At 42.2% G+C, this 26536-nt stretch overlaps 1 protein-coding gene across 1 annotated transcript in view; it reads left to right on the top strand.

Annotated features, from left to right (window-relative positions):
• Window positions 1–1360: 1360 nt before the first annotated feature.
• The window catches only part of LOC105286641 (semaphorin-1A-like), a 152411-nt gene continuing 127235 nt past the window's right edge, over window positions 1361–26536 (top strand). Inside the window, exon 1 of the mRNA XM_026970528.1 lies at window positions 1361–1986. The gene's annotated coding sequence lies outside the window, so the exon portion shown is untranslated. The remainder of the gene's footprint in view (window positions 1987–26536) is intronic.

The following is a 26536-nucleotide window of genomic DNA, read 5'->3' as shown; positions in this document are numbered from 1 at the left end:
GAGAGGAGATGAGGAACCGCGTTTGTCTCAAATTACAAATTAACGAGAGACCGACTATCCCTCGTGGCGAAGCTGTCCCTCGTGAGTATACGCGGCGTATATATACGCCGTCACGTGATGCTGCCGGCTGACTCCCGGCGCGTTTTTCACGCGATATCAAGGATTACGATTACACTCGCGCGTTGTCAGAACACGGGGATATTAAATGTTTGATTTATTCAGTCAGATTGTTTGAATTACACGGTAGCATACGGACACGGCCAATTATTCGCCGGTGTTGTAAACGGTCGGTAAATTAATTTTAATTAATTACATTACATCATCTCCCTTCTTCGAATAATTACATCGCGTACCAGCCTTTTAATGTCCCGCGATTTGTAACGAAAATTTCAAGCGGAAATTTCTCTTCATACTGAACCGCGGTATATTATTATTATTATCGGTTAATGATATGGAGTTTTCGTTGACACATTCTCCTTCCGTTGCATGGTTAATGATGTAATAATTACAATATAATGCTTTAATTATAATAATTATTTTATTGTTTTCATAAATTTTACATAATTTTTTCGTCATTCATTTTATTTTCCCCGCGAAAAATTATTACTGTGTAACGTTAATAACACGTACGTAGCAGATGGCGGATAGCCGTATGGTCGTTAAAATAAGCTATTATCATTTAATACATGCAGCAAAATGAATGTGAGAACCTTGATTAATTGCCATTAGATTAATTTTCTCACTGTAACGCATGCATATTAAATTGTACAGGCGGTTTTTAAGTTACAAAAATTACAAAGAGTATCTTTAACGGATATTATATTATCAGATTATCATTATGAACAGAAATTTACGGTACGTGGGAAAAATTTGTACAATTTTTTGCGTCGTCCTCAAGCGTAACAATATTTTCACTCAAATCTTTCAACTACACGCGTTCGGGGACGCCTAATTCGCTAACGTTGCAACACTTGCGCGTGAGTTGACGTGACCTGATTGAACGTAGATATTAGCGTGCACAATTTCTCATGATTCGGCGCGTAATGCGAGCGGACGATATTTATTTGCTCCATTTTGAATCAACTTCTGCTTTTTTGCTCCCTGTGAGACTAATTTACGAGGCTCTCGGAGGGTCTTTGATCGAGAACGAGCGTGTGGCCCCGAACGCCGTGAACACCGGAGGAATAACCGTCGAAGGTCGAAGAAGAAGGGACCGAAGAATGGTCTGCGCGACTCGGGGCGGCCGAAAGGGAGGGGAAACCGAGTGCGCTTTCTCGGCCGCGTGGTGGCGCAGGCGTACCGCGCTCGTCGCATGGTGGCGCGGGGAGAGCGCGGAGGGGTGTAGCGCCGCTTGTGGCGGCAGTTGCGACTCGAGCGGCGAGTGGTGCGTGTGTCGTTCTGTTTCGTCTCGTCTCGTAACGCGTTTGCCGTCGTGTCGCGGTCGGGCGACTCGCAAGACACGGCCGCCAAAGACGCGAGGCTCGGATTTCTTCTTTCTTTTTGCCTTTTATTTCGCGCGCACGTATCCACCGACCGGTACGCGCCGGAAATTGTGAAACGGCCACGGGAGCGAAGAGTGACGCTGAAAAGGAGTGACGCTTCGTCGCGGACGTCGCGGGTGACGCGTTCGAGCAAGAGGCGGCGGAGTGGTGCTCTCTCTCTTTCTCTCTCCCCGTCTCTTTCTTTCTTCCAGTGTTACACTTTTATTGTGCCAACAACTATTGTCTCTCGCCTATTATCGTCTCCCACCCCTCCCGTCTCTTGGATTTTTTTTCAATTTTCTTTCGACGGGCCACCGCGTGGCGATAGAACGTCGGGCCCCCCGTCGAAAGTTGCCGCGCGCTTCGATCCCTCGCTCGGCAAGAGCGTTTCTTTGGGAAGAGCTTTTCTGCGAAGGATACGAAGGATCGTCCGGTGACGGGAATACCTACTCGGAGGAACTCGACGCCCGCGCGTATGCACCATCACGTCGACTCTGCCTTTTCGGTAAGTTTGGCCTCCATTTCCATTGTCCGGCAGGATGCCTGCGTCGATCCTACCGCGACGCGACGCCGCGGCGTTCACTTTGAGTTCATTCGCACGCACACGTATACATATATATATATATATATATATATATATATATATATATATGTACATTGACCGGAATGAAGTACTCTCTATGGGGTAGAAGACAAACAAGTTTATCCGTTCGCTTGTATGTATAGAGGTTAGGTTTTCTAAGAAACATAGTGCGCATTGCAGGTATAAAATTATACAATGTATAATTACAGCGTCTTTGCAAGATCTGTTGCTTCTCAACATGCTTTAAAAACGCGACGGAAGAACTGACATTTTGTTTTTGTTGGTCCTATTTAATAGAAAATAAATATAGAAATGGTTGAAAAACGGAATAATTTATCAACGACTGAAGGAGAATTGAACGAGAGCGTCACGCGCGACTTCAGCTCTGCGAAAAGCGGGAAAAAGAGGAAAAGTTTGGAGCGCCACGTGAACAAATCTCGCGAATTGTCCGGTTTTTAAGCGACGTTTCGGCCGCGCTATTTGCGTTCCACTCGCACTGCAACACACCACTCCAACTCTCGAATTTAATTTCGTCTTACATCGCGTCTTGAATCATGCATCCGGCGTACGTGTCAAATTATACAGAGATCGTCTATATATAGAACAAGTTTAGTATCGCCGTTATTATCCAGTGTGAAAGCAGTGTGCAGCGAGATTGATTCGATATCATTGAATCCCCTTTCTACTCTCTTAACATCTCCACGATTTAAACAATTATCCTTTTACAAGCCAATATTGCTACTAAAATAATGACAATTTGTCTTAATCGTACGTGTAATTATTTTACACTACCCATTGAATTATCCCAGTTTAGTCAGTACATTCTTCTAGCCGCACATTAATTCTTGCATAATTTTTTGTTTCTTCCTCTTCCTCTCTCTTCTTCCCTTTTTTTTTCTTCCTGTAAATATTGAACGTGTGCGTATCGCACTTCGAGACTTTATAATTGGCAAACGTTATGTAACGTATAATATGTGTGCAATGGAAGGAACGGATCCAATAGTGTGTCGGTGCACCGCTATGGAGTCCAAATACGGGGCCCGAATGCGGGGTCCGTTGTCTCTCGTAATTAGGAATGCTAGGAGCGTCGAGAGCGACGCGCGGCGCCATGCAACGCTGTCCGACATGCACCGTGCAGTCCGTTTATTCCCGTAGTTGCGTTGCTCCTGCGGTACCTGCTACCTTTTGCCATAAATAAATAAATACATGCGTGCAACAACGAAGCCCCGAACGTTCGCGCGAACGCGCATGCATCGGTACTTTTTCAATTTTTAGCGCCATTTCTCGCGCTATCTCTCTGTCTCCCATTTTCTCTTTCGCCCTCTTTTTTTGCCGACGCGCCCGTCGATCTCAATCGTCGTTCCAACAGGAGCAATTTGCCAAACAAAAGTTCGGTTGACGTTGTAGGCTTTTGCGAGCAATGCGAGTGTACCGCGGGCTGCACGTTAAAAGATTGAAGGAAGCTGACGTTTAACGGAGTTTTCGCGTCGGAGTGATGGTGATTTTAATGCAGGAGTTTAACAGGACTAAAGGTTTAGTTTTACCACGCTCAGAGAGCGCGGCTCGTAAAAAGCATAATTTTCGTCAGGATAATGGAGCGGGAGAGATTTGATTTAGAAAAAAAATTTGTACGTGACTAACAACGCGGCAATTGTGTTCGAAATAGCATTTTAAATGGCATTTTAAAAAATGTAATGCGAAAGCCATATTACTTTAGCCACTATTTGCAATCGAAAATTGTTTACGTCATGTTATACGTCACTCAGGGAATAATTTATTACGTTATACAATTGCGATCAGGAAATGAAAATCTCTAGAGACCGTAATCGATAAAGCGAATTAAATTAAAGACGAAGTAGAGTCGTATCTTTTTATAAGTAAAAATATTTCATGGCAGTTACGTCTCCCGTGCAAACGATGTTCCCGGGACAAATTCTACGACGAAGCGTAGATATTTTCTTAGCAAAGGTGTTAATTAAATGAAGCATTGAAAACAACTCAAATTAAAACTTGTGATTAAAATTCCGCTAAAAGGAAGCTTATTCGCGTTCTCGCGTTCTCGCGTTCTCGAACAAAGTCTCGTCCTTTTCTTGCATCTCTAAAAGTGTTTTACATTTCGCGCATGAAAAAATTGTCAGCTTTCGTTGTCAATGAAAGAGGAAAATCATCGAAGGAAAATCGATGCCAAATTCTTTACGGAGAAATCTCCACGTTATTATCGGTTCGCTCCAACGCACGGCAGACATGGGAACACTCTCCTAACGCGTCGAGATGAAAGTCAATAATTGTAACAACGTTTCACGGGCAATATGATAATGCAACACGGGGTCCTAATGAATGAAGACACCCTGTTAACGAATACGGCGCAGCGAGTGCTCGTACCTATAGTTTATGGAGTTTTCTTGCGTCGCGAGAGCACAGTCGCGCCGTGACCACCAGCTTATCGTTCTCGAACACGCGTCGTTACGTTCGAGTCACGGGGCCCCTCCGGCGAAAACCCTCGGAACCGGTTTCGAACGTACGGGGATCGTGTTGTGTAGCCGGTCGACCGTGTGCGCACGCGCGCGCGAGAACTCGCTGCGACTTTCTAAATTTCCGTCGTGCGCGTAGTCCTACGATCAGCCGTTGCACTCTTATCGTTTCGGTTTCTGGCAGCAATGTGGAAAGCCATTTCGACGAAATCACGATTAAGCTCGTGATTACGGAAGACGATAACATGAAAAAGATATTTCCTTTGAAATCGAAAGAAATGTTTCAATCAAGAGTATTACAAAAATTCTTCGTTTCGATAGAAATGTTGTAACGATATATCAGTGATATACAGTATTTATTTTCTCGCATTTTTATGTTAGATACGATGCTGTCTGAAGAAAAATAGATAAGACTGTGTTATCTCTTTTCCGATGTAACCGGTTATATTGTTATATAATCTTGTCAATAATAATCATTGACGAATTATGTAGTTTCATGTATATGTATTGATATTTAGATGTTTATGTATAATCTTATTCGATATGTTATTCTTCAAATTTGAGATATTAGTCAAGATACAGGTACCAGTTATTGCATTCGATAAAACTGCAGAAGATAATATCTTTTTGATACTTGATGGCCGCATGAGGTTCGCTTCGACTCCATCATGGGTTAACCCGACATTTCAGACATCAGTATTTATGCTCAATCTTGAAGTTTGTTCGCAAACATATATATTGTACCGCTTGCTCCGTATATATATTTGTATAAGGATAAAGATAAAGATATTGAAATCTAAATAAAGATATTAAACCGACTGCTGACGTGTATTTCGTTATTCTTAGAAATTATTGTGACATGCTTTACGATTTCGTGAACTTCTCGGATGCGAAAATAACGGAGCTCAAGATTTTGCGATAAAGACAGGTTTAGCTTCTGTTATGAAGTCTCCGTTAAATGTGTACGATGTCAGCTGAAGCAGTTGCTAATTTGACATTCGTTCTCGAGATTTCAGTTGCGACGAAGATCACGAAAAGCGATTTCGCACAGCACGGGATGTCATTTAAATTTTCATCCTTCTTCCAAAAGCGAATTACACTCTTTTATAGACACGGTTGTCGGGGGTGATCAGCGTGTTGTGTGCGTGTGTATGTGGTGCTCGTATACACCACAGTGAGCACGAAGTTACCGACCTTTCAACTAACACGTGGAACACGAAGCTGCTTAATGGTACGGAGTATCGTTCTGTATACTCACGGCTCGTGACATTCCGTTGAATTCGTAATAACTTCGCAACGTGGTGCCGCACAGCATCTCAGGAAGACGTTCGTCTACGGCGCTCGTGTATTTCGGAGATGTTCAAATATTAGTGACGTACGAGTTACCTTTGGAAGTCATGAACGTTTGAGTTTGTTCAGCGGCTTCAATTTTATTTCCTTCGTGCAAAAGGTAATTGACAAAAATTGAAGGAACCTAGCTTCACGTATACTTGTGTTCTTTGTTGTGTCCCATTGAATTTATGATGGATAATATCGCGATATGATGTGAAATGTTGCAAGATACTTTCTCTAATAACAATCTTGTTTTCAACTTTTCAAGTAATAGCCACATGTACTGAGTAATGTTAAAGACGTGGTAGCATGGTCATGGTAGTGATAGAGCACCAGACTTGTAACCACGGGGAACCGGGTTCGAGTCCACTTGATCACAGGAATTTTATTCCAAGTTGCACGCTCTATATACCGAGTAAGTGGGGAGATCTTTTCTTTTAAGGCCGTCAAGAGCTCGCCTATTTGACCATGATAATTTTTAGTCAATGTACGCTCTTCAAATGTTATGGGACCATTCTCGATGATATTGCAATGTCGGGTTAACCCATGATGGAGTCGAAGCGAACCTCATGCGGCCATCAAGTATCAAAAAGTAGTTTAATAAAAAAATAGTTTAAAGTAGTTTAAGCTTGAAGAACGATTTCTCGCTCTTCTACACGACACAAACAGTACGATTCGATCTTGATAATGTAGCAATGAGTAAATAGCGAGACTCGTGTATGGAAAACTGGGCTTCGTCCTTTGGAAGAGACGTTAAGCCGTTGGTCCACAGCTGGTAAACTGTTGTGTTAACCCCATTAGAGTGTACTTCTTAACACTGTTACTAAAATCGATAGGGATTTCAATCTAGATATGTTTAAAAAAAAGTGCTAGTAATTAGACTTATGGACTGTGCCAACGTTGGCGTCTAAAGGGTCACTTCAATTAAAAAAAAGAATTAAAAAATGCTGAAGACTGCGCGTTTAGTAAATTTCGTTTAGGTTTTGTAAGCGCTACTGATATCAATGCTCGATTATGGTTTGTTCGATGAATAGAGGGCAGCAAACCCGTAAACGAACATGTCTTCAACGTGTTTCTAGACGCGAAGGCAAATCGTCAATGGATGACGACAGGCGCAACCCTCCGCGCACTCGTGATTTCGTCAGGAACTTGATTAAAGAAATTTGTTGGACGACAGACGGTCGTGCGACTGTCATTAAACTCCTATTCATTTCCGTGAAAGGGGAAGAGATAAAAATGACGCGCCTGAATGCGCCCGCGGAAATACGCACTCTACGTGAGAGCACTTCTGCAATTTCGCCGCCGGAGGAGGGAAAGCACCCGAAATGCTTACCGCGGCAGTTGCACGGTATTTAGGTTTACGCTCTCGACACGCGAATTCTCTCTCCTTTCACTCTTTTTCTCATTCTCTCTCTCTCTCTCTCTCACACACACGCACGCACCCGCGCGCGTACATACACTCTCTTACAAAAGCGCACGTCAAGCTCGCGATCTTATTTTCTGCGCGCTACCGATTACCGTCCTTCCTACTTGACGACTTCCGGCTAAGTATATTATTCAAAGCACGACGTTGTCGTCGTGCTCTACGCCCGACTCATTAATTCTTCATTAACACGGTAGGAATATGATACGCTTGCCACTCAGCAAATTGCGTTATAACTTTTTGATCATGCGATCGCGTCACTTTACGGTTGTCGGTGTCATATAAAATTTCAATTGACTGATATATAGATGGATGGACTTTTGCTTTACCTCGCGCCGATTATTAATAGCCTCACCTTCCGTGTTCCCTTTTTCACATTTCCGATTTAATCGTTTTCATTCCACGGTCATACGCAAATATACAGAATGTTCCACTTTTCTCACATTTATTTTTCAATGATGAACTGGCCAATACCAAGACGCGGTTTCTCCTTGGTAGAAATAAGCGTTTGATATTTAGCGCGAAAATATCAATTCCGGATAACTATTGAAATACATAATATTTACATGAAACGCGCGAGATCGACGATAGTTTCGGCACAGCCTATAGTTACGTTAGTATCGATCTTATTTTTAAGTGATGTTGCAAGGGAACGGCTGCACACACAAAAGAAGATCTAGAATACCAAGAAAACAGGTCAGGATTGTCTTATAAAATTTACACCGGCAGACTGTGGAGAGCAGTAACGTCAGCAGAGAACGCTATATCGTCTTGCAAATAGTCCGAATAACGTTCTAACACGCTACGTGTAAATCGCATCCGCACGATTGCACTATCCGTAGAACCTTAAAGGATATAAAGAAAACATGATACTTGCGTTTTATTGTTTCTTTACTTTCTTTACTGTACGAGAAACTTGTCTAATAAACTTGTCGATTGCAATTGTCTTATTACTATTTGTTACATTCAGGAACTGCAAGTTGGTCATGAGACGTAGTCAGTCTTTAGCTTTGTTTGGTAAATTGTTCGACTTACTTATTTACTCGTACTGAATAATTTATATAATTAAAATAAGACATTCAGTACGAAAGAATTAATAGAAAAAAAATCATTGTCGCTGATAACAGCTGGCAGCAGGTTTTAGTGCACGATTCAAGCAATTCCGGGGGATTGCGCTCGCGGAAGAGAAAGCGGCGTTTGCTAGACGCCGATGAAAAATACAAACTCGCATCGTCGAAACTTTTCCTCTTCTGAATTACGGAGCTACGTAGACAAAACAATGTATTTCTGCTTTACTCCTTTTTTTCGCGAGAGCACATTGCCGATGGAGGAGCGAAGAAAAGCAGACAGCTCGGAACGGAGCCAAGCGGGTATTTATAGGACGGTGAATAGGAATGCTATACGTACCGAGCGTCCGCGTCCTCTTTCTTGATTCGCGATTCTACATCTTGAATGATTAGCGAAGAGTCGGATGAAAAATTTACTGTTGGTTCAGTGAGTTGTCCTCATTTTAAACAAATTTAATTATTCCACATATTCGTGAAAATTAGTTGCTATTTCGGGATTTATCCGATGATAAACTGTCCGAAGATAAATACTACTCGTATATTTGTTTGTGCGATAATCTACCGCGATAATGAATAACGCTTCATTTTTTATTGCGAATAATTTAAATCCCGATACAACGCAGTATCCAGAATTGCTACTCTCGAAGAACTTGGCGCATGCTGCGTTCTGTTATTACTGCGCGCGTGTGCACTATATTATTCTGTAATGTATGGGCCACACAGCTATCCCGTTATTACCGAGTGCATTATATTATTTTAGCATCGAGTTGTCGTCATTATCAGGCACGCGTATCTTAAACTGTGAGAAAGACATACAGCGACGTGCGCGTAAAACTTTCCAGAGTGAACATTTATACTTTATTGCGGAGGAAAGCCAGGAATACGTTTGCTAACACCGCATAAGCGTAATGCAGTTATGAATGAATGCAGTTATGAAGCTGAAAATAAACGTTCGTAAGATAAGGTTTTGAATATATATTGAGAGACTCAGATTTTAATAAACAAAGAAAAAGAATTTATTTGAAGTATATATGTATATATATATATATGTAAATCGGATTGCACCAGACCGAATACCGAGGAGAAAAATCGTCATAGCGAAATTATGCAGAAATTCCGATCCGGACTAAATCTACTAAGACTCCACGTATCTATTTGTGCTAATCCCAGCTACTTTCAAAATAGTCCCTCTCGTTTCCAGCCTGGTAGTTTCTTATATAAAGAATTTGGACACATAAGCCTGTTTACAGCATAGGTGATTAAGTTCGAATTATATTTTTGCTTTAACATTTCGGCGTTGATGGTATTAACGATATTTCTCTTAATATAACAATATTTCTCACACGTTATTAAAAATAATGGAACATTAGACAAATACGTTTAGGAAATCTGCACGCGCTTGATAACTTAATTTAGCTTTTATTTCAGGAAATGTCACTTTCGAGTGATTCTACTCTCGTAAAAAACGATTTAATATCCCGTAGTGAAAAATAGTCACGTTCGATTTGAATCGGTCACATGTGTGACATATTTCACGCAGAATTAATGGGACCCGTGACTGATACCAATTATAGTATTAGAGCCATTACTCTTATTTTTGGCTTGTGGCCTTGATGCGTGGTCATCTCTGGCTTTATTGTTTCGTCGATTTCGCTCTCATCGCGCGGGTTATTGCTCTAGTGCCACATTTCCACTTTCAGATCTGGGATCTCACGTGCTTGAAATTCCGACGTCGATACCCGAACAAGATGTCGAGGGAGTGTTCTTTCTTTCACTTGACACTCTGCACTGCACTATCTTTCACGGTATCCGATTACTATTTCCGTTATGATCTCTATTTTCTTCCCCTTCGAAGCTGTTATCAGCGGTACGGATATCAGCGGAATTAATTACGTTATCTAGTGTATGGAAACTTGATATCGATATCATCGCACAAATATGAGTACTCTTTTTAATTTCTTCTTCTCTGCATTAAGGTACTTTCTGTGTCTATCATTATCAGAGTGTGCACGTTTTATCGCTTCGCGTTTCTCAGAAAACGCGTACACATAACTAATTCTAGATTTGTTTGTATCTGATGTTCGAAAGCGCTATTTTTAGAATTATACTTTTAGATCACTTCTGCATTTGACTATTTTGATCTTAATCTTTTGTCATTTGCACATTTTGTTTCTTTGTTACATAATTTTTAAGTTTATGTTTTGGAAAGTACTATAATGTTACAGTCTTGTGAAAACATTTCATAAAAGGATAACATCAAATTATTTGCAAGAGTTCTCGATTTAATACACTTCACGGATATGCAAATCGCGCGCTCATTTTCAACGAGTTTGCCCGGTTTTTTCTGCGCTAAGGTCAAAGCTAATAGAATGGCAGAGCGATCGATTTGGATGATGATGCAGTAACGACGATGTTATTGTTCGACTCGCGTTCTCTATTTGATTAGAATTTCCATTATAGCACGATCCGACTCCTTTTCTCCTTTTGCAACTCGCCCCCGGCCGATCGTGCGAAGCGACTCGAGCGGACGAATGAACGAGTACGGCTACGAGTACTACTGGCTCTGTCATCGGTTGCCAGAACGATCGAGCGTGAAGGTAGAAGGACGAGAGAGAGGGACCAGGGGAGGTTATTACCTCTCAAGGAGTAAGAAACCGGCGTGGACCAGGTACACTCGGGACGAGAAATCCCGCGGTGCGGCATACAGAGTGTTCCAAAGGCTCTTTGTGCCACTCCAGGGCCACTCTCAAGTAGCTCTTTTCGCTGCAGATTCTTTCGTTGCGGATTCTTTCGCTAATTCGGAACCGATTTTTCCCTCGAGGATATCCTCGAGGTGTTGTCCACTTGTTTGACTATTATTAACAGGTTGAAAATGACGCGTGGTCCTGTTAATTGACGCCGCTTACGCTTTGCACGATTCCTTGCACGGACGGTTACATAACATGTACGAATGTATGAAATGATAATTTAAACATGAATTTATTACGCGCCCGTGACTGAGCGATTATCGGCAGTGTACAGGTTGCTCGTACGTAATTGCGTGATATATAGATGTATATAGGCGAGTATGAAATTATGACGTACGCGGTGAACCGCATACCGCGTACATGAAAGCTATAACGAGGTACGTGGCGCGCTTACATTTGCACTGGTATAGCCCGACGCTCGTTTTGCGACTTACCCGCGCAAGGAATGCAATTCAGATGTGATAGCAGAAACGTGTTAAATATATGGCGTGTCCCAGGGAGATCTGTGCATTATCTTGCACAGTTCTTTTTACCAAATTAGGATTGATATTTTCATCCACATTTTTACTCACAATTCTTCAATTTAAACTCATTGGAAATGAAGGATTTTTAGGAGCTTTTCAAAATTCAAGCTTATTTTTCAAGCTTCAAAGATAGATAATGAACATATATATTTCAGATAAAGAGAGAGAGAGAGAGAGAGAGTTTTAATTAGGGAATCTATAACTTGAAAATTATTTATGTAGGTATTTAATTTGTATAAATATCTAATTACAAACTGGAAAAAATTGAAAACAAATGAATGTTTTATATATTTGTTCAAATCTTTAAAAATAAATCTTTAATTCTTGGTAATTTCATGAATGGAAACTTCATTTGAAATATTCATGTCAGTTTTGCGAACTTGAAGACAAATCTGTTATACGTTTTGTTGTACCTCTTCGTATCGAAGTTTGTAAGCATGCACAGTTACTAGTGAATGACACTTTCAACAATGAATATTATATGAGTCACTGTTAGAAAAATTGATTCAAAATAACGGTAGTCTTGATAAAAATGTTGAATGGAAAGGAATTGTAAAGCGGCCTATGCATAATGCAACATTTTAAGTCGTAGAAGAACGCTATACTATTTTCCTACGACTCGCGCGAAATATACGATATGCGATATCGACCATATATGCAGCGTACGTATACCTGTGTCCCCGATGGTTTGAAATTAGTACATTAGCAGTCATCAATTTTGAATTGCCGACCATTAAAATAAATGTCGAATTTCCCTGTATTGTTTCAAATGCATTTCTACACAATTGTTCGCAAATTAGGTATTCGTAGGATAACGAGTATTTAAACTGGCCTTATATATAGCCATGTATAAAAAGCAAGTTTATTCTCGTTGCAATTTTATTTTTCATCGATTTTTTCATTATTTAGGAATCAATTGCATTATTATGTCAAGCTGCAATTTTCAAGGGATTAATAAATATACAGTTTTTATAATAAATTCAAAAGAAAAGTAAATAACGAAACCACATATTCCAATTAACCTCGAATAGACTTTATCTTATTATTAGCAAAATTATTACTTGCGGCTTAGCTATCAAGATAGATCTTGTTAAGAATTGGAAAGTTGTAGAAATGTTGTTTCCACAAGAATTGTCTCCAGATTGATTAACAAAATCCATCATTAAAAGGTCACGTGAAACCGCGACTCTCGGTAATTATAACAACGTGCCTCTTTACTTAATACGTATAATTAGCAATACACGCGAAAGTAAACAGATCAAGGCGCTGCATAGCTGACTTCTGAAAAATTTCGTACAGCTGTTCACGGCTTAATGCACAATGCCGCGCTCTACAATACACCGTGGATACCAAGAAAGATTTAAACGCGCGCAGAAAAGTCACCGTCTACTTTCACGTTGCTTTATTACGCGTAATTGGCTACTGCATTCGTTCCATGGAGTTTCACGACAACGCGCACGTGAATGGGACTTGCGTAAATCCCTTACGCAAGTCTCGAATCTCCCCTTCTCCGGGTTATTCGCTCGTGTGTTTTCGACCACGGTGTATATTCCCAGGCACTCGGGTGTGAAGGTACATTTCCGGGATACACGCGGGACGTGGGATTCGCAGATAAAAAAAGAGAGAAGGAGAAAAAAGCGTATGAGAAAAGGATGTGTTAATGAAGAGAATCCCCGATTGCTCGTGGCTCGATCGTTTGTACGCTTCACATGTAAGATCTGGTAGTGTTCGTTTTAATCAATCACGAATTATGCTGGATTTGTGGGCTGATGTGATTCGCGCGTGCATCACCGCTGTCACGACTACAATCAACCAGGAAAGTAGCATGGGCGGTACGCTTTGATGTTCCCGACGTAGAACTTTAATCCGCGCGCGTGTGCTTATAGTCACCGCGAATCAGTGCGAGAATAGATACCGGTTGTGCCTAGGCACAACAGCGGTCTAACCAGGCGCTACCGGCTATGCACGGGGCACCGTCGAACGTTAAACTTTTCCTCCAACCACCTTGCAGCCGGCGGCTCTCTGGCATTCCAACAGGTGCGAAACGCGTCACTGCACTTTGGCAGAGGGAAGACGCGCTTTTATCGCGTAGTGTGCAGGCGCGTAGGTTCGCTGCACGACGGAGGCAGGAAGGAGCGAGGATGTTGCGTATGCGCGCGTATATACGCGTGCGTATGTGTGTCATGTGCGTGGCATGTAACGTGCATCCATGTATGCGTGTGCACATGTACATCGTGTGTATTGTGTGTAGTAAGGACGGTGGAAGCCGAAGGCCAGGAAATAGTTGACGGGGGCGTGCCCACGCGGGGTGCCGGCCACAAATCCCTTCCTTTGTATCCGCCAGCACGGAAAATTCGTGGGTGAGAGTCGCTAATCCCTCGAGCCGTTGCTCGTAAGCGAACTCGTTTCGACACCTTCTGCGTGTTAAAAGGACGGGAAATAACTGCGCGATGTGCATTTTTCATGAGCACGTTTCGCGTCTTACGCCATGGTGCTTTAACGCGCCTGGAGGTCGATTTCGCGGTACTGGCAGATTTCGAGAACCCGTCCTAATTTTCAAGGATTACCCGTGGAGTTTTATGCGCGTCTTCGAGCACGAACGTGAGAAAAAAAGAATGATCCCAAATATTCTGAATTCATGCAATTCGGTTATGGAGAAGTCAATGTCTTTATTAGTCTCGAAAATGTTGTGGCATCCCTGAAAGCGCACAATTCTTTTGTGGTGTTATACCGTACTTTTTCGTTTGTAAATGTATAACGAGGTTAATTGCATTAGTTGAATATGCGTTTATTTACGACAAAATGTAACTCGTCTGTTTTTTCGCGTATGGTATGATATTTATTTGTTTGTTAAATCTGAAATCCATGGAACACACATTCGGTTTCATTAACCCCATTCTCAGTCCCGCATTCTTCGCGAATTATTTTTCAGCTTATTCTAGATGCACGCGAAATATTATATAAAACAATTTTTTTGTTATATTAATTTCTTTTCTCCATCTCTCGTTAATAACTGAAGAAGTAATTGAATGTACACGTTTCAATCATATTCTACATCCGTTAACATCATTAAAAGCACCAAAATTGAACATATCACAAAAGCTATCAATTTATTGGTGATTATCGATTATAATGAGTGCATATATTTTTGTAATAGCCTCGTAATTTATTTATTAAATGCAACTGAATAGCAGAAAACCGTGCATTTCCTTTGGTCGAGAGGAATTATATTTCCATCAAGAGATGTAAATGGTTTATAAATGACAGATATTAATGTACGAGAAATGTAAAACAGAAGAACTTGAAATTCACAGTCCCGTTCTAATCCTTAGAGACACATCAGTTTCGGCTATAATTTATTTACCCAACTTGTTGCACTTCAGATACAAACGGAATATCTCGGAATCGGTATCTCTCAGAATTAATTACACCATACTGAAACTTTTCTGTAATTTCGTGTTGAGTAATTATATTTGAATACAAAAGTCTCACGATGTTAAGCAAAAACAAGAAAATATGTAAACCGTGTGAAAGAAGTACACAGTAATCAGAATAATACATATTTTTCCATGAGATGTATAATAAATACCGTTACGATTCGCGGTATGCATAAATAAATACAGTCGCAAACACGTAACAATTCTCACGAATTATTAAAATACTTTTGATTCATTAAGTGACAGTCGAGAGGTAGAAGAGAAGAAGCACCGCTTCGTATTTCAGAGGAAAGACGCACTTGAGAAGCTGTCGATAATTGCAAATTGACGTTTTGCATGGGCAAAATCAAGGCAGGCAGCGCAAACGTTCCCTTCCAAGCTTGGCCATGAGCTTTCTCGGACACCCCGTACATTGATGAGTAGGGTCCTGGTCGTGACGTTCGAGCATGAACGTCGTCGTGCTCTCCGGCGTAATACAGCGAACGGCCGATGCAAGAAACCCGCTACGTTTGTGCGGTGGACTGTACACGAATGGCTAGCCTTGAAGTCAACTGTGCTCAGGACCGTCGATGCTTTCCACTGTCTCTCGTCCAGCCGAACTCACATTGTGTAACGTAGGCAGCCACGATGCGCTTTCGACCCGCACCCGTTTCCCTTCGACTCAGCATTCAATCGAGTGTCGATATACGTGCAATGCACGAATCGCGAGAGAGATCCCTCTTCCCTCCTCGATCTCCTCTCGAGTGCTCCAGACGACGATTGCTGACGATTGCAATACGCATAGCGATACACGTAGCGGACGATTTTAATTTAAAATGGTTACTGGAGATAGAATTAAAAGTACCGAATTAATTTGCACATCTAATATACTCCGCGCCGAGGAGATCCAAGCTTTCTCGAATCCAGCCGAGAAAAGCAACCGTTGCGCATTTATTTCTATGCAAATTAAACATTATTGAAACGTTAATTGTATGTAAATATCTAATTTTCTCTTCCATCTTTCATCTTCTTCAAGATCTTGAATTTACAGTTAAATATGTATCTTCTCGAAATCCAGGTCTGAATCTTCTCAAGCTTTGTCTGGTCGAACGAGACAGTCTTTTAAGGTCGAAACGGAAAGACATGGAATATTGTTCTATTTTAACCGGATGGATTATTTCTGCTCGTCCAGATTAGGCGAATCAAGAGAAACGCAACCAAGTATATCCATGGCGAATACCGCCGCGCGTGTATCTTTTCCGCAGAGACGCGAGGCGGCAGACGTTCTCTCGCGTCTCCACGCCGCGTTGGAATACAGCTCGTAACCGATAGTTTGCAATCCGTCCGTGTAGACGGGCTTGTGAGTCGATGTATGTACGTGTACGTTGCGCTGATCTCGGGGAAGTTTCCCCAAACGCCGCGGTGAAGTTGAGTATACGCCGGTTATTACCCGGGTACCTACTTTAACGTGTTACACCCGAGAGGCGTCTCCGAGGCTGCGGCACGCTCGTTCGGGCATTCGTATCGCGCGATGTCAAAAATGTCGCGGCGACCCCCCGACGAAATGATGGTTCGTCGTGTCGCTTAATGGGCAACGTAATAAACAATATTGTCCGGCACTTTGGGCTTTACGGCGACACGCATCTCTCGATGCGCCGGCCTTTCAATGCAAATCGTAACGAGCGTAAGCGTACACGTCACGCGATCGCGGCGAGCCACCAATTCATGATAGGATTTTTCATGCTTTCGTTAGATTGCGGTTTATTGTGTCGCTTCCGTCGAATCAGGTTTCCGCGCGACAACATTCGGGATTTGGCGTTTTAAACTTGCTTCTCTGTTGCATTTGTGAAATCGAAATAGAATAGCATGCAGCGTTGAAATTTACTTTTTCCGTGGTTTTTGATTCGATACCGATACCAATTCCGAAATTTAGTAAAAATAGTACGCGAGATTTTATTTAAATCTCAAACGACGTAACGCGTCTATTAAATATTAAATATTCTTACATTCCTCTTCCTCTCTTTCTCTTGACAGCTTTTTAAAAGGAAAACGTCTCTTTAAAACTGAGCAAATTTTCAGATGAGAAAAAGTCAACTAATTTGGTTTCATTAATTAATTCATTCATTCATTCTACCAAAGAAATCTAGTTCCCCATCTCTTCATATATGCATTCGCGAAGACTTTCTTTTCCCTCGTGTTATGAATATTATTGAGTTATTAGATCCTCCAGCTTTAAGAGCTTATATCTCATGAATATTCATTCTTTCATTACGTCCTTGCGCTCGATTAGGCTCAGTGTCTTCCGAATCGCGCTACTTCGCTCTATTAACTCCGAGTTTGAAAGATCACCCTCACAGACGGACTTTCCGTCCCCGTTGCACGCCGGCGCTATTCAATTTTAATGGGGTGGCTTTCCCTGGTATCTAGCGAGGTACTTCCGCGGTTTTGCTGGGCGACATCGCGATTGCTGCGGGACGAAAGCATCGCGGAACGACAAGCGGATTAGGCGGAGCGTGGAGCGGATTAAGCGGCTGCTCGCGCGAGCGCGAGCGCGAGAGAGCGAGCAATGGAAAATTGCAAGCGTGAACTCGCGGATGAAAGAAGATGAGACCGGAGAGGGGCGAACCGTTAGACGTACTTGCGGTCGCTATACGGTCGTTTCCGGTCTTTTAGCCGTGGGTCGCCGCTTCGAGAGATACGCTCTTTCGCTCCGACTATGGGGCTACAGTGCCTACTTGCGGTAAACGATCCGGCGTAGCGATGCGTTTGTGCGCTCGGTTTGTAAAAGTCCAATTGTTAAAGTCAGGCTGTCGCTATAGCAGCCCGAAACCGAAGGTAACACCGGAAAAATACCTAAAATTCCGAACGAGATAAAACGGCGAGGCAAACGTATTTCATCGCGGGGACGTGCGTACAGTCGATAAGTGAGCTGATCTCGAGCTAAATGTAAAATTCCTTTCTAAATACCTTTGTATACCTTTCGTAAAAAAAGAGAAAGATAGGAAGAAAAGGATACCAGTGGGAGATCGAGAAAATTGAGAAGAATCTTTGAATATTATAGTATTTTAATCGTTCGATTGTACGCGCAAAATGTCAGAAAATTGCCGATAAACGCGACGAAACGCAATTGCTGTATTGTTCGCGACAACGAAAATTCGCGTCATGGTTCGCCAACGGCAGAAACGTATGAAGGCGGTCAAGTTCAACCGTGTGCATCAACGTTGAAATGTCGACGTAGCAACGTTCTACCTCCAGCACGTCCACAACGTACCGCAACGCGTTGCCACTTTATCTAGAGTTATTGCTGGGTAAACGACCTAAACGACCAATTTTTAAAAACAAGCCGAAACTACCGCTGATTGGTTAAATCCCGGCATCGCGACCCGGAAACTCCTGAAACCGTGGCTGCACGGTACAACGCCGGCAACGCGAATATAATCCGCACTCGTTACAACCAGTTTACGGCCTGAAATAAACCCGACGGTGTGAAATACACGAGTTCACAGACAAAATGATGAAAGTCTGCCATACATCACGGTGCCGTTACCCGAATGCCTCCCACGCGTCCCGTTTAAGTCCCGTACGCGGCTCTGTACAGCTGATTATATTTTTATTCCCGGAATTATGCACCGGCGCGGACTCACGCGGAATAAACAATAAATTCCCGTCGCATTTAAGACAGTTTCCGTGTGGTGGATGCGGAAGAATTCAATCGATATTTTCATTCCTTGCATTCTTAACTAGGCGGCTTGCGTAAAGCCACAAACATATTTCTGATGCATCATACGCGCATTACGTAGCTCGGAACTCTGAATGCGCGGTCGTATTTTTCGAAAATACAGATATCCACAATGCACCAGTATCCAGAGATGCCGTGCTTGTTCGGGAAATTGTGTAGGAAGGTGAAAGCATCCGTGACGCCGAGTGCACATGATTTTGTCATCGTGTCCTAGTCGATCGCTTTAGTGGTTGTTAGGTCAACGATATTGGTTCCGACTTTGGCAACAACCCAACGTCAGGTCTCAACCTTTCTGCAGATTGAAATATCGGCAAAAGACGGCGCCTCTTACGGATAAGGATGTTCGGATGAAAGAACCAGTATTGTACGTATTTACGTTATTTATGTGCACGTTTGTCACAAGTGATTAAACCTTTTAGGGACTGAATTTAGGCCGTATCAGGTACATAGGACTGCACATTATGCGCGTCCTTCTTTGAAAAATGATCTCTCCCAATGCTCCGCATCGCGCTTCCCTCCTAGTTTTTTATCTTTTGCACCCCCACTTACGCGCGTTTTCGTTGTCTTCCTTTTGTCAGCTAGCTTTTAGTCATTCGTCCCTGCCTATCTACCTAGGTAGCGTACCTACGTACACGGGGTGTACCAAACTTACTGTGCATTCTAGCATACCGATGTGTATCAAATATGAGTACGAGGGCGTAAAATTATTAATAACATTAAGAAAGTTTTAACAGGAAAAAAAGGCAGGATATCTTATTTTTGAATATTAAAAAATTTAAGGAGAGATATTTTCGACAGCAATTCTAAGGAGAGATATTCTCGATGGCAATTCTACTATTTTATGTAAAAATTTCGTGAAGAAATACAAGGATTAGAGAGTATTGAGAATATATTTTCAGACACTGGAATTAAATTGCGCGGCGAAAATTGAAATTATAGATATATTTCTAGGGTTGGATATTAAAGAATCCTCGTGGATTGAATTTCAGGTAACTAAATCTCCTTCCCAATTAATTTTCCACGGACCTGGCTGTAACGTACTAATTTGATTCGGAACTTAATTATGGAGATTTAAATGAATGGGTTACCGAGAAATCGTTACTAAGCGAAAATAATCTGCAAATTCGTCACGGACTTCCTGTTACTGACGTTCCCCTTTTTCACAGGGTACACCCTGTATATACACCAGCTGGGTAATGCTACCCTCCGCTCCTTGCACGTTCGTCCGACTCTCCCCAAACCGAGCCCTCCATCCGCTCGTGTTCGTTCGTTTGTCTCTCTCTCCCTATCTCCCTCTTTCTTTCTCTCTGTATCCCCTCCTGGCTTTCGTTTTTTCTCATTCCCCCGATTTAACGGCTGCATGCTCATCGTGCTGCAAGTACGACCGCATACGTGAAGCGCCGCCCGCTGAAAAGTGGCTGATTTTTGCGCACGTGTGCTTACTTATACGTGTGATACGTGAATATGTGTATGTATTGTACATCTGTGTACATACATACATATATACGTGTATGAGTCCTCTCGCTTTTATATGTATTCTTTCGACAAAACCCTTTGAGGTCAAATCGTGCGGCCGCCTCTACATATGTCTCGCGATATTAATAAGTATGCCATCAGATTAATCTTGATATCCATAGCCGCACAGATTGCTAATGACTAATAATGCAGATGACGTAAAAGCTCATGGTACCTATGTATAGAGTTGTCTTTTTTACATCATAAAAATAACATGAAGTAATATTTAGGTATATAAATTTAAATCCTCATTGTCGGAACATGGATATTCAAAAAAAGATGGAATTTAAATAATTAATTCTTCTAAAAAAAGATTTTAAAAAATGATTTTTTTATAACTATAAACGTTCCTATAAAATATCGAAATCATATTGCAACTTTCAATCTTCAACATTATACATTTATGGAATCCAAATTAAGTTTCTGCTAAAATTTCTGCTTAAATTAACTAACGAATTATAATAAAAATGGAATATTTCATCGTTTATCTTTCATCTTGATCTCAATTCACTAGTTTGTTTATTACTCGAAAACTATTAGTCCTCGACAGAATCTTCCTCGATTCGGGCCTCGTTAAGGAAATATCGTTCCAAAATCTGTTTCGGTATTGCCGAATATAAAAATCCAACGTTGAAAAATATCAGGTTGATCAAAAAGTTTGTTTTTTGTTTTGTTCATTAGTATGTGAATGTAGCGGAAAAGCAAACGAATGTTCTGATCAGCCTAGGTTCTCATACGGCGCGCGTACACACGCACAATTATCGATTTTATGCCGCCATGCAGCGTTCATTGTTGAAGTACTAAGTCTGCGTGGATAAATTACTTAATACGGAATTATCGGTGAAACCGCCATTGCCGCCTACTTAACAATACGCGATCAATTGCCGTACAATATTTAACACGCACGCGGTTAACAGATTTCAATAACAATGCATGCGATCGATTGCGCTATGATATTCGACGCAGCAGCTATTAACAATGGGGCAAACCGAGGTAAAGTGGAAAAACAGGCCGGCTGAAAGTTCCCTTCGATATCTCTGGCACAAACATCTTGAAATTTTAAACGGTCGCTCAGGCATCCCTTCAAAAACTTGCGGAAAACTAAACAAACTTCGTTCCCTACATTTTTTATTGCTTCTCTCGACACTAACGTTCCACTAGATCGGTATCTCATCGTATCAGCCGCTTCCGGTTCGCTCTAATTGGTACCCTCGCGCAAAGCAGTCCACGCCGAAGGGAGTTACCTGGTTCTCGAGGCGCGGCATGTCGTCTCGGCGACGGGGCTCCCGCCTCCTCCGAATATTCGATTTGCAACCCCGTTGCAGCCCCCGGGCCATCGTGCAGCACCCCCGAGTTTGCATCGGTTTAAATTCAGCCAGCGGGAAGGAGCGGGTGACGCGAGTCTACGATTACCCGGCAGACGTGTAACCTACGTGCAGGATAACGCACGCGGATCCTGCCACCACGATCGTCATGAGGAGGGAAACGGAGGGTAACGCGCGGAAGGTATGGGGGGATTCGTCCGACCGTATGAATATTCAGGGCTCGTCTCCGCGGCGATGAAAATTCGATTGCCCCGTAGCTACGGGGCTCGACATATAGCGTGCCGCAACGCGTCGACGATGACGACGACGACAACGACGACAACGACGACAACGACGACGACAACGGCGAGGATGAGGACGACGGCCGTGCTCCATCTCTCGCAACGTCGTCTTCGTGCGCGTTTCCGCTGTACACAACGCCATGCATTATTGGCCGATCGATAACAATCGTCGGCGAGCGTGAGGTACTTCGGACCAGACGGTTCCGTGTTATAACGCGCGCACAGGCGTCGACACGACATTGTGTTTCCTTAGATATTGAATGATTGAGTTCAGTCACGTTTAATACGGAATAGACACAATGTCTATTCCGGTCGACCATATTTTCCACTGGATCCCTTAGCTACGAATACATTTAAGGAGCGAGACTATTTGTCAAACCCAGATGATCGAAAGCTTCTGGATAATTTGCGACATTTCGTGTAATTAATGTAGGATAATGTAGGAATAAGATGGAGCAAAGATTGTTGTAAATGCAATGTATTTTTATTTAATTTGTCAACCATTAATATTTATTGTTGAAGCACACTTTTAAAGACCGATAGCTATAGTATTAAATATTATTTAATCTTATATATTTATGATACATGTAGATTCTAAATTATTATAAATTAAATAATTTTAAATTTATTTAAAATTATTCAGAGTTGATTGCGAGTTGAATTCTTTCTGTGGAAAGTATGAGAAAAATTCTTCCATTATATTCATAACATGTTAATTGTCAGGTGAATGTTTGAAGCGCTGGAATCACTGACATACAAAGAGCGATTCTTGGTTTGGTTTTGTGACAATTCTATTGGATCAAGGTTTCATCGAAGAGGGAGTATGAAGCCGTACCATAACCATCAGGCCGTGTAATTTATGTGGAATCATGTATTATAGTTACGCGTGCATAGCCATGTTTACATAGCGAGTAGCCGTACGCTGTAATGGCCGCATTACGCGACACGTACTCCTTATGCAACCGCGTAATGAACTCGTCGAGTCCAGCTAATAAGTTAATGCTACGACGCCATTTTAGAAAGCTGAATAATAATGTCAGCGGAAATAGGGCAATTATAGCTCGGCGTCTTTATTTCTTCGCGGAAGAATTTTATGACACTCCACCTTCTATTGTTCCAAGAACAACGGAATACTCTTTGGATTGTATTTTTCTTTGTATAATAAATAGAAAGAAGCCACGCAACCAAATATTAAAATGCTACTGTAATCCGATTCAGCTGGGGCGGCAGGCCGATTCAAAGCGGAAATCAATGCAAAATTTAGTTTGAAGACAATCGATTTTTTTACCTAACACGCATATCACATTTATATGAACACGTTTTCGAGTTATTAACCCATTGAGTAATATTACAATACATGAATATAATGATTATTTAATAATAAAAATAAAGCATAACAGAGAGGGGGAGAGAGAGACAGAGACACAGTGCATTGTGTAAATAACTTAATATTTTTATTTATTTTAATAATAACCATGATATTATTTTAATAATATCCATGATAAAATTATGGAAATAATTATATATGGATATTACGGTGAATCTTAATAACCGAGTTGAACGGAAAGTTAAATTTCGCTTGACGGCGAATGAGTTAATTAAGCAGAAATAGTGCTTACGTGTTCAATATATTCCACAAAGTGCGATCGCAAACTTGACAAAGAGTATCATAAACGTAGACGCATATTAGTCACGCGAAAATAACTTCTTCCACTTTGCCTTACCGAAACTCTTAAGCATAGTTGTCCTCAAGCCTCTTCGGGGTATAAGTAAAGCAGAGTACAAGTACGACGCGCGGTGTACGCGCTTACAGTTATCGTACAGTGGTCGTAAGTACAGTGACTGTAGGAAGACTTAAGAAACGAAGCCTCGCACGATGAACACGATTATCAGTGCTGTCGTGTGGTAGCGACAGATACGTCCACGACAAACTCACGTGCACCTCTATCGATATGCTTCTATAATATAGCAGTTTTGCTGTGTCACACACGATTATTGAGAATTGAATATTCGCAACAGCATTTTAAAAAAGTTGTGAAGTATCTTAATTCATTCAAGTTTACATTGCTTAATGTATCTTTTGCATAATGCTTGTCCGACAGTTCCAAGGTTCCACCTATGCAAGTTCTAACAGTTTTCAGCTATTTTAATGTCATTTTTATGAAGAAAAATAGACACGCAAGGGATACTGGGTTTTTCTCTGCATGAAAATCCACGCTTTTGAAAAAGATTTCACTTATCATGAAAAGAGATGGAAAGAGTTCCCGAACGTAGGAAAAAGTTCCCAGAGATAGAAAAGCTGAATCATTCTCCTGCTAAAGTTCCGAACATTCGGCGGTCAAACGATCGGTCGCGCTTTTAAAAGATTAATCCTCCATGCCGCGCGATATCGGACAATAGCACAAGTGCTGCGAAAAAAGAAAAACAGAGAGGCGGAAAGCATGTGCCTCCCATGGTGAAAGCCAGCATAGTAAAGCAACACCTAACGAGCAGTAGTAACCTATAACCTACCAGTAATCTATAAAGAGATTTAAGAGACATTTGGCTGCGCATCTCAGGAAAGTTGGAGGCCTTTAAAAGTCATACGACGCCTTTGCGGTCGCTGCGTTCACGAGTACGACTTTGTGATATTGCATATTGTGTCGTGCGCGCATCAAACACACCCTATATCTACCTATCTGTGGACGCACCCTCTCTTCCTCTCCTTCTCTCCACTTTATCTCTTTTCCTCTCTCTCTTTCTTCGTTTCTCTCTTATTATTGCACTATTGTTAAATACTGTAAGAAAGTTAAATATCTAAGTGTCACAATAACGCTTTTGTGGAACTCGCTAGGAGAACAAAAAGGATATATGCGATACTGTATCAGTTAAAGTTGTGCAAACAGTAGGATTTAAAACTTAAACTTGTGCAAGCTCCAATCTATCCACATATTGATTACTGGCTATGTCATCCCTTCGCGGATATATCGTTGGATCATAACATAAAACTGTATCGTGCAATAAATTCTAGCACGCGGTTATTTCATCTTCGCGCCGATAGCAATTTTCTCGTCATTCCGTTGATCGGGTCGGGTCGCGAGCTCTTGGCGGGATACATCGATTTGTCGCTGCTGTGTGTATCTCATTGCATTAAATGAATTTTGTAGCGTGAACGCAGGGAATAGAGTGGAGTGCGAAACCGTAACGATGGACTGAGAAAAACAGAGAAGGAGAGATCGTCGCAAGACGCGACGCGATGACGGTAAAGGGCCGAGAACCGCGTGCGATCTCCAATAGCTTTCTTTCACGACGAGGAAGTACAGCGACGGGATGGAATCACACCGCCCTTTCGCAGAAACGTAGAAACTCGAGCGCTTCGTTGATGCGCTTCCATAGCGGTTCCAATCGTATTATCGTTCGATCGACGCGGAACCTCTGTACCCACACGGGCTCGTCTGCTGCGCGAATTGACTGACAAGGAACACGTTCCCAGCGTCAATTCTCTCAAAATTCTCCTCTACCTCCATCCAGGTTTATCCTAGTTTATACACGCCATAAAAGTATTACTATTTTCCGCGCACGACGTAGAACGGAACGTTGGGGAAAACATTGCGCGGAACGCGTCGCGCTGCGTACCGGTTTCCTGAAAGATCGGACTTGCATTAAATTCATCGTCGACGAATCCGAGAGAGTAGCGCGCGACGCAAGAAAATCCGAGAAATTTTCAGAAAACTTTTACTCACGCGCGAATTATTTGAAGGGTGAGCGAAAATACTCAATCGAAAGCCTGGAATTCTGTCTCTCTCTCTCTCTCTCTATCTCTTTTAGCAGCGCGTTATTCGGACTCGTCTCTCTTGCTGTGCTCTGGAAGATAATTCCACATTTTGAGATCGTTTCGCATCCTGAGGATCGTCGAGGGAGAATTTGCCGAAGGTTTACGACGAGCGCGTCTCACGCGACGGTACACACCGCCGATTTCTATGCTAATCGCGGTCAGGTAATAGACGAAAAAATACGGATCTCACGTACGAAATAGTAATAGCGACTACAAAATGGAATCTGATACTCGCATCTGAACGTGCATCACCCGGTGGTCGGGTCGCAGGGTTATTCGTGAAAAATCTTTCCCACCGTGGGGCTTTTGTTTGCTTGCGAAAATCTTGTGAACATCATAGCACTAGCGCACGTACACGTAGGGATGCACGCGCGTCGTTTGTTAGTCGAGGAAATTCGCTGACGGTATACCATCGCGGTCGCCATCGGAGCGCGCGCGATGCATTCCGTAAGCGATATCGTTGCGTAACGATCCGGTCTTTTTTCACTTTTCCTTCGTGCAGAATACACACACATACACGCAGACACGATGGCCCGCCTTTCTCTCTCTCTCTTTCTCTCTTCCTCTCTTTAGTCTTTACTCTTCACGCTATTTTACGGTTAGCCAGCGTGACCCTTATTAATCGCGCCGATTATGCGCGCGAATTGGCATCGCGTGGTTGGCTCCGAAATACGGTGTAATCGCGCGAGCAAACGACGCCCCTGTTCGTGTACAGTCGGGATTCTTCCCCGAGGAAATTACCGGCGGCCCGCAAATGGACCTCCGTCGTGCGGAGAGCTCGTTCGCTCGGTGCTCTCGCTCTTGCAGCACCCCATGAA

This window comes from Ooceraea biroi, chromosome 6, assembly GCF_003672135.1.
Source record: "Ooceraea biroi isolate clonal line C1 chromosome 6, Obir_v5.4, whole genome shotgun sequence".
In the NCBI taxonomy this organism is placed as follows: Eukaryota; Metazoa; Arthropoda; class Insecta; order Hymenoptera; family Formicidae; genus Ooceraea; species Ooceraea biroi.
The sequence above is the reverse complement of the archived record's forward strand: the minus strand, read 5'-3'. Positions and strand labels throughout refer to the sequence as shown.